Raw genomic sequence first — 9,190 nt, 5'->3', positions numbered from 1 at the left:
GTCGAATCATGGTACCCATTACAATAGTTAGCTTTCTTATGAAATCTATCAAAAAGTGTTCAAGAATACGGATGTAGAAGATTCTCTCAGAGTAGTAAAAACCTATCAAAAGTTTTGATATGCTGGAAGAAAATTTTAAAATAATAAAAAAATATAAGCTGATTCACGAAGACAGTTCATATAATCATAAATTGGGAAATTATGAAATTTATAAATTTATTAGCGAGTGTCTGCTGGCGAAAAATTTTACCCTGATTTCTGCGACGCGCAAAAATCAGTGGTGGAGGATATCTGTGGCGGAGGACATTTTCAACAGTTTTTTTGATTATTTGTAAGTTGATTTTATTGTTTTTGTTTGCATTTGTCATTTTTCTAATATATTTAATTCTTTTTACTGCAATATTTTTTTGTTTAATTTCTAGTTAAAATCTATCACATTTTGACTTGTTTTTAATAAACTTCAAAACTTCATTTCTAATGAAGTTTTAATAGACTTCAACTAATAAACTTCATTTGGATCTCAAAGAATTACAGTCTGGGTTAATTTTACCGAAGGCGCAGAAATCGGGCGAAATCTTTTACCATCCTGCACTTGCTATGAAGCGTTTTCGAACGTTTATTTATTATGAAGTTTCATCTTTATTTCCATCAGTAGACCATATCCTAAACGTTTGTTACATTTAACGTGAATCATCTGTCACAAAGGAAAAAATTTCGTAGGTTCACTGAAGAAATTTCATGTAAATGAAATATGGAAAGAAATGTTAAATCAGCAGGTTGTGTTTTTTCGGAGATTTTTTGTTCTTTACTACTGTTGTTGATAATTAATTGTTTAATTATAAGATATTATAATGTAAATAAATTAGTAAATGTATTTTACTTTTCACCTCCGGGACCACCGTTCAGGTATTGCTTCAGAGGATGAGATGAGAGAGACAAGTTTTGTAGCGTGTGAAAAATGCCATGTCTGAGCGGAATTCGAACCCGAGACCTCCGGATGAAAGGCCGAGATGCTACCACTCGCGCCACGGAGACCGGCCAAATATATTAGTATGGATATTATTTAATGTTTTTTTTTGTGGTGATTTAAAAAAAAAATAATTAAATTTTATACTCAGACGATAAATTTTAATATTACAAAACTCTATTTTAAACAACTAAGATAGAATATTAGTAAAATACACTATTTTAAAGATATTGTAGTTTTTCGATATTTTAAAAGTTCTAAGACCTACGATTCTTAAAATTATTTATTTAAAATAATATTCCATAAATGGAATGGATACTTTCTGATTTTATTACGTTACGATTTTTTTTTTAGTGATGTACTGGAATATTTCAACTTCGAAAAAAAATTGTTTTAAAAATTACATTCAATGTGTCTTACAGATAAAAAAACAATTAAAAAGGTATTACAAACAAATTAAATTGTTAGCAGAGCTGTCTCAGTAATGACGTACATACGTTGATGCATTTGTTATACCTGCATTTTTAAATCAGGGTATACAACAGTTTAGTAGTTCATTTTTGTCCTACACGGAGCGCTAGCATCGCAGAGAGATGCGGCGCGCGGGTGCCTCAACTATCGTACAACAACCGCTCCGGATCCTACCATCAGTCTGCTTACTGACATCGTGCGTGTTGACTGTTTGTCTGGCGTTGCAGTTGTTTTTAGTGTCGTTTGCATTATTATAACTTGTGGTTATTTACAGTCATCAATCGTTTTATTTAGACGGCTTTATAAAGTCGTTGTTGTGTTTGTTTTTTTTTTTTACTTTTTTTAAATTAATAATATTTATATTAATGCTATATTGAGTGAAACAAGGATTTGTTTTATATAAGAAAACGTAAGTAAAAAAAGTTTTTATATTAGAATATATATATATTAGTTGGTATATTAGTTTTTATATTTAAAAACTAAAGTTAGTTGTCTAATAACTTAAATTTTATTTGTTTTTTATGGACTACCAAGGTTTTTGCAGTTGTTTTAGTATTTTTCAAATGGTTTAGATGCATGTTATTTTGTTTATTTAATGGACAAAAGATAATAAACGTAAGTTAAAAGAAAACTTTCATTGGCTTAATACGATAGGTATATATAAAAACAATTTATGAATTTGTATATTTTATTGTTTGAAATGAATAAAATATTGGTTTTAAAATATGTATTTTTTTAATAAATATACAGTGTGTATAAAATTATAAAATGTTGAACGTTAAACTTTAAAAAACGTGTGGTATTTAATTTTTAAATCTCTTTAAGCTATAGAAATATGTAACATTTTGTAACTATCTAAAATCAATCCTAAAACATAGTTTATATTGTAATAATATTACTTTAGACCATTCTGAAATTATTTTCGGTACTACTGATTATTTAAAAAAGTATTTGTAATTGTCTATTCGATCCGTTTTTTTTATTTTTAAATCAAACAAATACGTTATACATTTAACTGAATGTTTATCAGATCGTGCTGGAAACAAACGTTATTCTACGCATCCATAAAATCTATATTATGTTTTAATATTGAAAACAAACATTTGTCTTGCTGTTTTGGATAACTACTTTTGGTTAATTTAAAAATGACGCTTAAAAAATATTTTAGTATTATTTAATCGATTTTATTTAAGCTATGTTATATTTTATGATAATCTTTAAGTTATACATTCTCATCATTTACTGAGTAGAGTCATTGTGCACATGTTTAAAAGGACAGTAGCAATAACAGGAACGCTTGATTTACTTAAGTTTTTATTTCATTTTAAAAAATTATATGAAACATTCTCAAAATGGCCATGGTGTTTCCAAAGTATCTAATTTTTGAGTGATTAAATTTAACCAAAGGTTTTTTTTACTTGTACTTTTACTACTGTAAAAGAGACGCCAATCAAAACTACATTTTTTGACATTAATAAAGAGATAATTGTTTTATGTTGATCGGTATATAATAAATTATACAGATCATGTCAGAAATGGCTAGGTATGTTAGAATATTAAAAAAAACAGCAACTACACTACTAGCATTCGCCTGGATGTATCAAGGGAGACCGTAGTCAAAACAATTACTCAATAAAAAATAGAACTGATTAAAGTCCATATAAATAAATAATTTAATATTTAATACATGAAAAAGGTGAAGATAGAAAATTAAAAAAACATATTTCGAAGCCGTTAATGAAAGTAGTTTGAGCACATATTTACATATTCGTAAAACAAAGATGCAAATATTCACTATTTTTAAAAGCATCCTTTGATTAGTATTATTTGAAAAAATCAACAAAATATTAATTCCAAAAAAAACTTTAATTTCATTTTAAATGGATTGATGGGATAATCTGTTATAGATCAGTAATTTTTAAAGATTGCAACAAAAACATAATAGGCCTTTTCTACTAAACCATTATTGTTTGTTGATTTAAATAAAAACAATTCCCTTGCGTAGTAATGAATAAGAAATGTTTAATATATTGGAAATACTTATACAGTATTTTCAATATACAGTATTTTTATGCAGTGTAGCCATTTGTAAAAATAAATTAAGTTTGGCACCTATAATTAAGTTTTACTTGACATGCTTATGTATAAAATACACATCGGTATTCAGCTAAGTGTAAAATATCAGATCGTTTATCATTATTCTGGTTAAACTACTACATTACACAGACATTTATTGGTACTGTATTAAAGTTTAGTACTGTGTTGTAGGCGGTTAGATCGAGGGTATTCGTCTACATTTTACGATCCTGTCTGTATAACCAGTTTGTTAATTAGCTAGTAGTAATTTAAGGTTTCATCAAACTTTTCATCATCATTTACATTTTACTATTTTATTAGACCAGTTATTTTAATTAATTTTCTCGTTTATTATTATTATTATTATTGTTTTTATGTAATATATTCCTGACTTGGTAATTATCTGTTGCCATCAATCAAAGTTTTTACTTTCCTGGAATCATCTCTCTAGAGCTACGCTGCAAGAATGAAAGTATAGTAATCAATCAAAAAATGGGATACAGGTTTTTTGTACTTCTCGACGTTTCATGACCCACCAACCACCAAAAACAAAAAAAGCGGGTAATGTACGTATATTTGCGCGTTTGAAGCTTGATTGGATCAACCGATTTTGATGAAATATTTTACAGAAAATCATGTATATAGGGCAATTTATTGGTAAAATGTTGGGGACAATAACTCCAGATGGTGAAGTGGAGGAGTTTTAGGGGTATATTTTCTCAAACTTTTGCAAACATAATCGCACTTTATATTAAGCTTAGAACATGTGTATATGCTTATGATACTATTTAAAAAAAATTTGTTCCAAATTCCCCCGTCCCCAAAACTCTAAAAAAATATTTTTTATTACATATTCTTTTAACCGAATTATGTCTTCCTAGGCATAGAAGTAGTGATAGTGATCTACTAAAAGAAAAAAAAAAGTACTTTGGGGCAATATTGTGAGTGGGGGAGCCGATCAAATTTTTGAAAAATAATAAAGTTTTAATAATAATATTATTATAACATTTCAACATAATCTACACCTCCTCCACCCACAAAAAAGGAAAATCCTAGGTAAATTTTTATTGATTGTAAATGTTCTGTGAATTTTTTAAAAATTTCTTCCATTTAACATAATAAATGTAGAAAAATCGAAAGATATTCTTGGAAGATGATTTTGGAGCTGAAGGAGCAGAAAAGAAACAAAAAATACAGATTTTTTGAATTTAAAAAAAATCTTGGTTTATTTAAACATGTAATGATAATTTACAATAAAACTTCATCACAGATTACTCTCCAACCCAAAAAGAAATCTTAGTTAATTTTTTTCATTTATAATTTTATTTTTCCACTATATAAGAGTAAATAACCATTAGCAGGAAAGTTCTACACATTTATTGACAGCTGTTTTTGAAAAAAAAGGATCGCTTTTTACGCAATGTTATAATATAGTAATTTATAATTGTAATTTATAACACTACTATCAGATTAAATATCACTGCATTATCGGTTTAACAAACTTAATATTGTTATTAAAATCGACTCTACAAACTGGAGATGGCTTCCTTGAAACTAATGTGTTTTTACTTTCACAACGGTTTTAGTATAACTATTTATTATAACGAGAGAAAAGTATGGTAATCGTGCAAAACCAACCTGTTTATTTTTTTTGGTTGATACAGACATGAAAACATTGAGATAAGTTAAGTAAATATGTGGTTGGGAAGTATGAGAATGTGCTGGTGAGCACATACTCATGCTTATGTCTAAGTGCTGGTATCTGCTTTCGTAAATAATTCGAGATATTTTTTCCTTTGGTTTTATGTACGCGTATTGGAGCGGAATCCGCAATTAAGCATAACTCAGTGTCGTCGCCAACTCAACCTAATCAAGACCCGGGTGGGTCTTGGTCGTAACAGTTATCTGCATATAACCGGATCCCCGGAGGGGGCCCAACAGCTCGTGGGCGACGGAGTCCTCGTGTCACATCATCGTCGCCCATCCCACAAGCTCGGACGAACGACGACTCCACAGGAGGCTGTTCATCATCCCCTCGCTTAAGTAATTCGAGATTGTCTCGACTAAAACTCTTCAAATTGGACCTAGTGACTCTACATATGTGGAGAATTTCATTAAAATTTGGAATTGAGGTTTCAGAAGGGTGGATTAGTAAAGGAATCGGGGCTCATTTACACGGAAGATTTATTTGTATGTTTTTTTTTGCACAAAATAGGAATGTACGTTATTTTTTTGCTACATTTTTACTTTTATATAAACTACGTAATTTTATAAATTTAAACCTTTTGGCCCAACAATATATATGTACAACAATTCCAGCCGCGGAGTAATTCGTTAGTGGTCTAAACTGTATACATTAAGTAATTTTGCCGGAAAACCAAGAATTGTTAAGCACTTTTTTTACTTTAAATTTACATTGAATTAATCGTTAACATTATGTTACTATTGTAACTTAAAGTTACTTATGTTACTATTGTAAACTTAACTAAAAGCATGAAACTATTGATTCATGCGTTTAGTTTAGTTTACATTTTTAAATATATATTAAATATGATGTCTAGCTAGAACAGATATAGAACTTAGTAATGTTATTTCTTCAACGTCTTAAAAGAAAGAGTGACAAATACATACAATTAATAATTATAACAATGATTAAGACCAGCTGGTTCATTAACAAATAAGAAGAAAGATGATAGGAGATGTTTACATTTAAGTAAGAAGAGTACAAAGAAAACAAATGAATCTGAAAAATATATATATGTAATCCTTACAATTTGACTATATTATATATAGTCATTAATGTCATAACGTGTAAGAATCTGACCGAAGTTGTATTCAGATTATATATCTTAAAATTAATTTTATAATATTTACTAAAAAAAAGAATTTGTTAAACTTCGCTTAAATATTGAATTCAGTATTGTGCAAAGATTCAATTTTCCCATCTTTTCACAGTAATATTTACGTACTGGAGGGGGTAAATTTTGATTTAATGGATTTATAGAAAAGTGAAAGAGAGTTGGATTTAATTTTCTAAATTACTTTTATAATCTGTAAAAGAAAATCAAAATTTAAAAAAAATGTTATACGTAGTTGTATAGACAACTACTTATAACATACAACTACGTATAAAATAATCTAAGCAATAGTGCTTAGATTATTTTATCTTATTTGATTTTAATGTAAAAATATTTATTTCGCATTTGTAAAATCTTCTACACTGTTCAAAATTTATTAAAAACCAACCAGAAAATTAAAAATTAAAAAAGTACATAAAATTAAAAAATACTCTTTTAGTTAAAAACTCTTTGAACGATTTGATTTTATTTTTATGTACTTAAGATATACATATATATATATATGTGTGTGTGTGTGTATAAAAAGCACTAGCAACCCCGTCGCGGCTTTGTCCACGCTAAATGATTATATGCGTTTCCTGTCGTGATCAGGGGATATTTAACTGGTACATCTCCCTTCTGGAATACCTTGTTTTCATTAAATTCATGCTTGTGAAAATAATAATGATAAATAAAAATTAAAGCCTGTTCAGTTTATAAAAACTGTGTAATTTTTTTTTAGAACAACAGATTGGTCAGTACAGGACTTGTTAATTTCCCGTCTCGGCTTCGCTCGCGAAATACATAATCAGAATTACAAATATAAATATTGTTACCAAATCTCATAAAGATTGATTCAATAGCCTTAGCATAAAACGGCAAAAATGAAAAAAATATGTATATTTTTAACCCCTTAAGATATTAAAATAAAAAAAACCCGAAAATAGTTTTTGTATATTTATCTGAAGAGTATTAGCAAGCCCAAATCGAATTAAAAAAAAAATCCTTTCGTAGTGTGCAATTACACCATAAGAAGAAGGATGTGTATAAATTTTCATCAATTTATCTTCAGTAGTTTTTGTTGAGCGTTGATTATAAACCGCTCACGACTTGTTTTATTTATGTAGATATATTTAGTAATACACTTCTAGAAATTTTTTCGATTTTTTTTTTTTAACTATTTATTTTTTGTATTACTATATAGTTGTTTTTTTATAATAATGGTCTTATTTATTTGTTAACAATTAACTTCTCTTAAAATTCTTTTTATATTAAAACAATAATTATAGTTTATATCTTGAAAATACTTATTACAATTGTGAATGTGTTTTGTCGGTGTGTGTGTGCGCGCGCGCGTTTAGAAATATAAGTATTATTTACGATTTTTTTTCGATTAATAAATTTTGTGATAAAAAAGGCAATCACGAAGAAGTTCTATTGCTTAATTTCATAAATATTTCGTAAATTTTTATTACATTAAAAGAATGCATGTCAAGATGGCGAAGAGGATCAGCGTTTCTCTTCGTTTGCGATAGGTTGACAATATAAGGCTAAGCATGATTGTACATCAGGAGAATTCCGGAATGTCATACGAATTAATTTATCATTGTAGAAAAAAATTATAATTTTGTATAGATTAATCTCATTATACCAAAACAATTACTTTCAGTTTTAAAAAAAGCGTCATGGTCGCTATAGGTGCAGAATTTGAGAGCAGTTGTAATGCCATGGATTGTTTATCTTCGTTTATAATAAATGGTAAGAATTAAAAAAATTCTGTATTCCATTTGACATTCTTCTTTATTCTTCCGATTGTTGAGAGTTCTCCATCTAAATTTATTTCAAGCCATTCACTTCTAAATATTTGTTAATCGTAACGACTCCTTAAAATATTATAGCTAATCCTACAATTAGGTTTTCTTAATACTTTATTAGATATTATGCTTGTAATCTAATTTTGATAAACTCGATAAAATGCGCTATTAATGGCTATGAAAGGTATTTTTTCTAAAACATTTATAAGCCATCTCTCTTCCTATGCTCGTCGAAATGCATCATCATTCGTCACACTACCTGTTCAATTTAATTTTTTTTCCATCACCATCTTTCAAAAGCATTTATAATTTTCTGCTCAGTTTTACTGAGAGTTCACATCTTTTTTATTTTAAGATATGTTCTACTTCAAGTACAAGATTTTTATTTATAAAATTATGTAAGCTTGTCTAATTGTTTGAACTATGACTATTTATTTGACCCCTGTTTTACTTCTTTGCGTACAAGGAAGTATTGTAATCGCGAAAAATTTCGCTTTTCAGATTTCAACGGAACTATCTATTTTGACCATCCCTGAATCCATTTTGACTAGTTTCGGCGCGGCATTTGTGTCTCGCATAAGTCAAAAATGATTAGCGGTAGAATGTTGAAATTTTGGATTTAGAACTGTTGTAATATCTAGTTGTGCTCTTCCCCTTTTGATTGCGATCGACTGGACCAAAAGTTTCCAAAAAAGCCCAAAATCCAAAAGGTTTGGATTTTGGACTTTTCTTAACTGCAGTAATAAGTCCTCATTGAGAGCTTTTCAACGATGTATCATAAGTGGTTCTTATTTTTATTGGTTCCAGAGTTATAGCCAAATGAAACTTTAATTAATGGAATATTTGGATCTTACAAGGGGAAGGCACATCGGTTCAAATCCGACTACATCTCCTTTTTTTAACTTATTTTTTTAATTTAAATATATGGATTTATTAATAATTATTAACTTCTGATTGTAAAAAAAAAATTTACAATAACTAATAATTATTCAATATCAATAAAAAAATAGGAAAAAATCAGATAT

At 28.2% G+C, this 9,190-nt stretch overlaps 1 protein-coding gene across 2 annotated transcripts in view; it reads left to right on the top strand.

The window, feature by feature from the left end:
* Nucleotides 1–1,600: 1,600 nt before the first annotated feature.
* MESR3 (misexpression suppressor of ras 3) overlaps nucleotides 1,601–9,190 on the top strand; it is a 309,084-nt gene continuing 301,494 nt past the window's right edge. For both annotated transcript variants that reach the window (XM_075369473.1, XM_075369474.1), the window contains exon 1: nucleotides 1,601–1,847. The gene's annotated coding sequence lies outside the window, so the exon portion shown is untranslated. The remainder of the gene's footprint in view (nucleotides 1,848–9,190) is intronic.

This window comes from Lycorma delicatula, chromosome 6, assembly GCF_047948215.1.
Source record: "Lycorma delicatula isolate Av1 chromosome 6, ASM4794821v1, whole genome shotgun sequence".
Lineage (NCBI taxonomy): Eukaryota > Metazoa > Arthropoda > Insecta > Hemiptera > Fulgoridae > Lycorma > Lycorma delicatula.
This window is presented reverse-complemented; position numbering and strand designations above follow the sequence as displayed.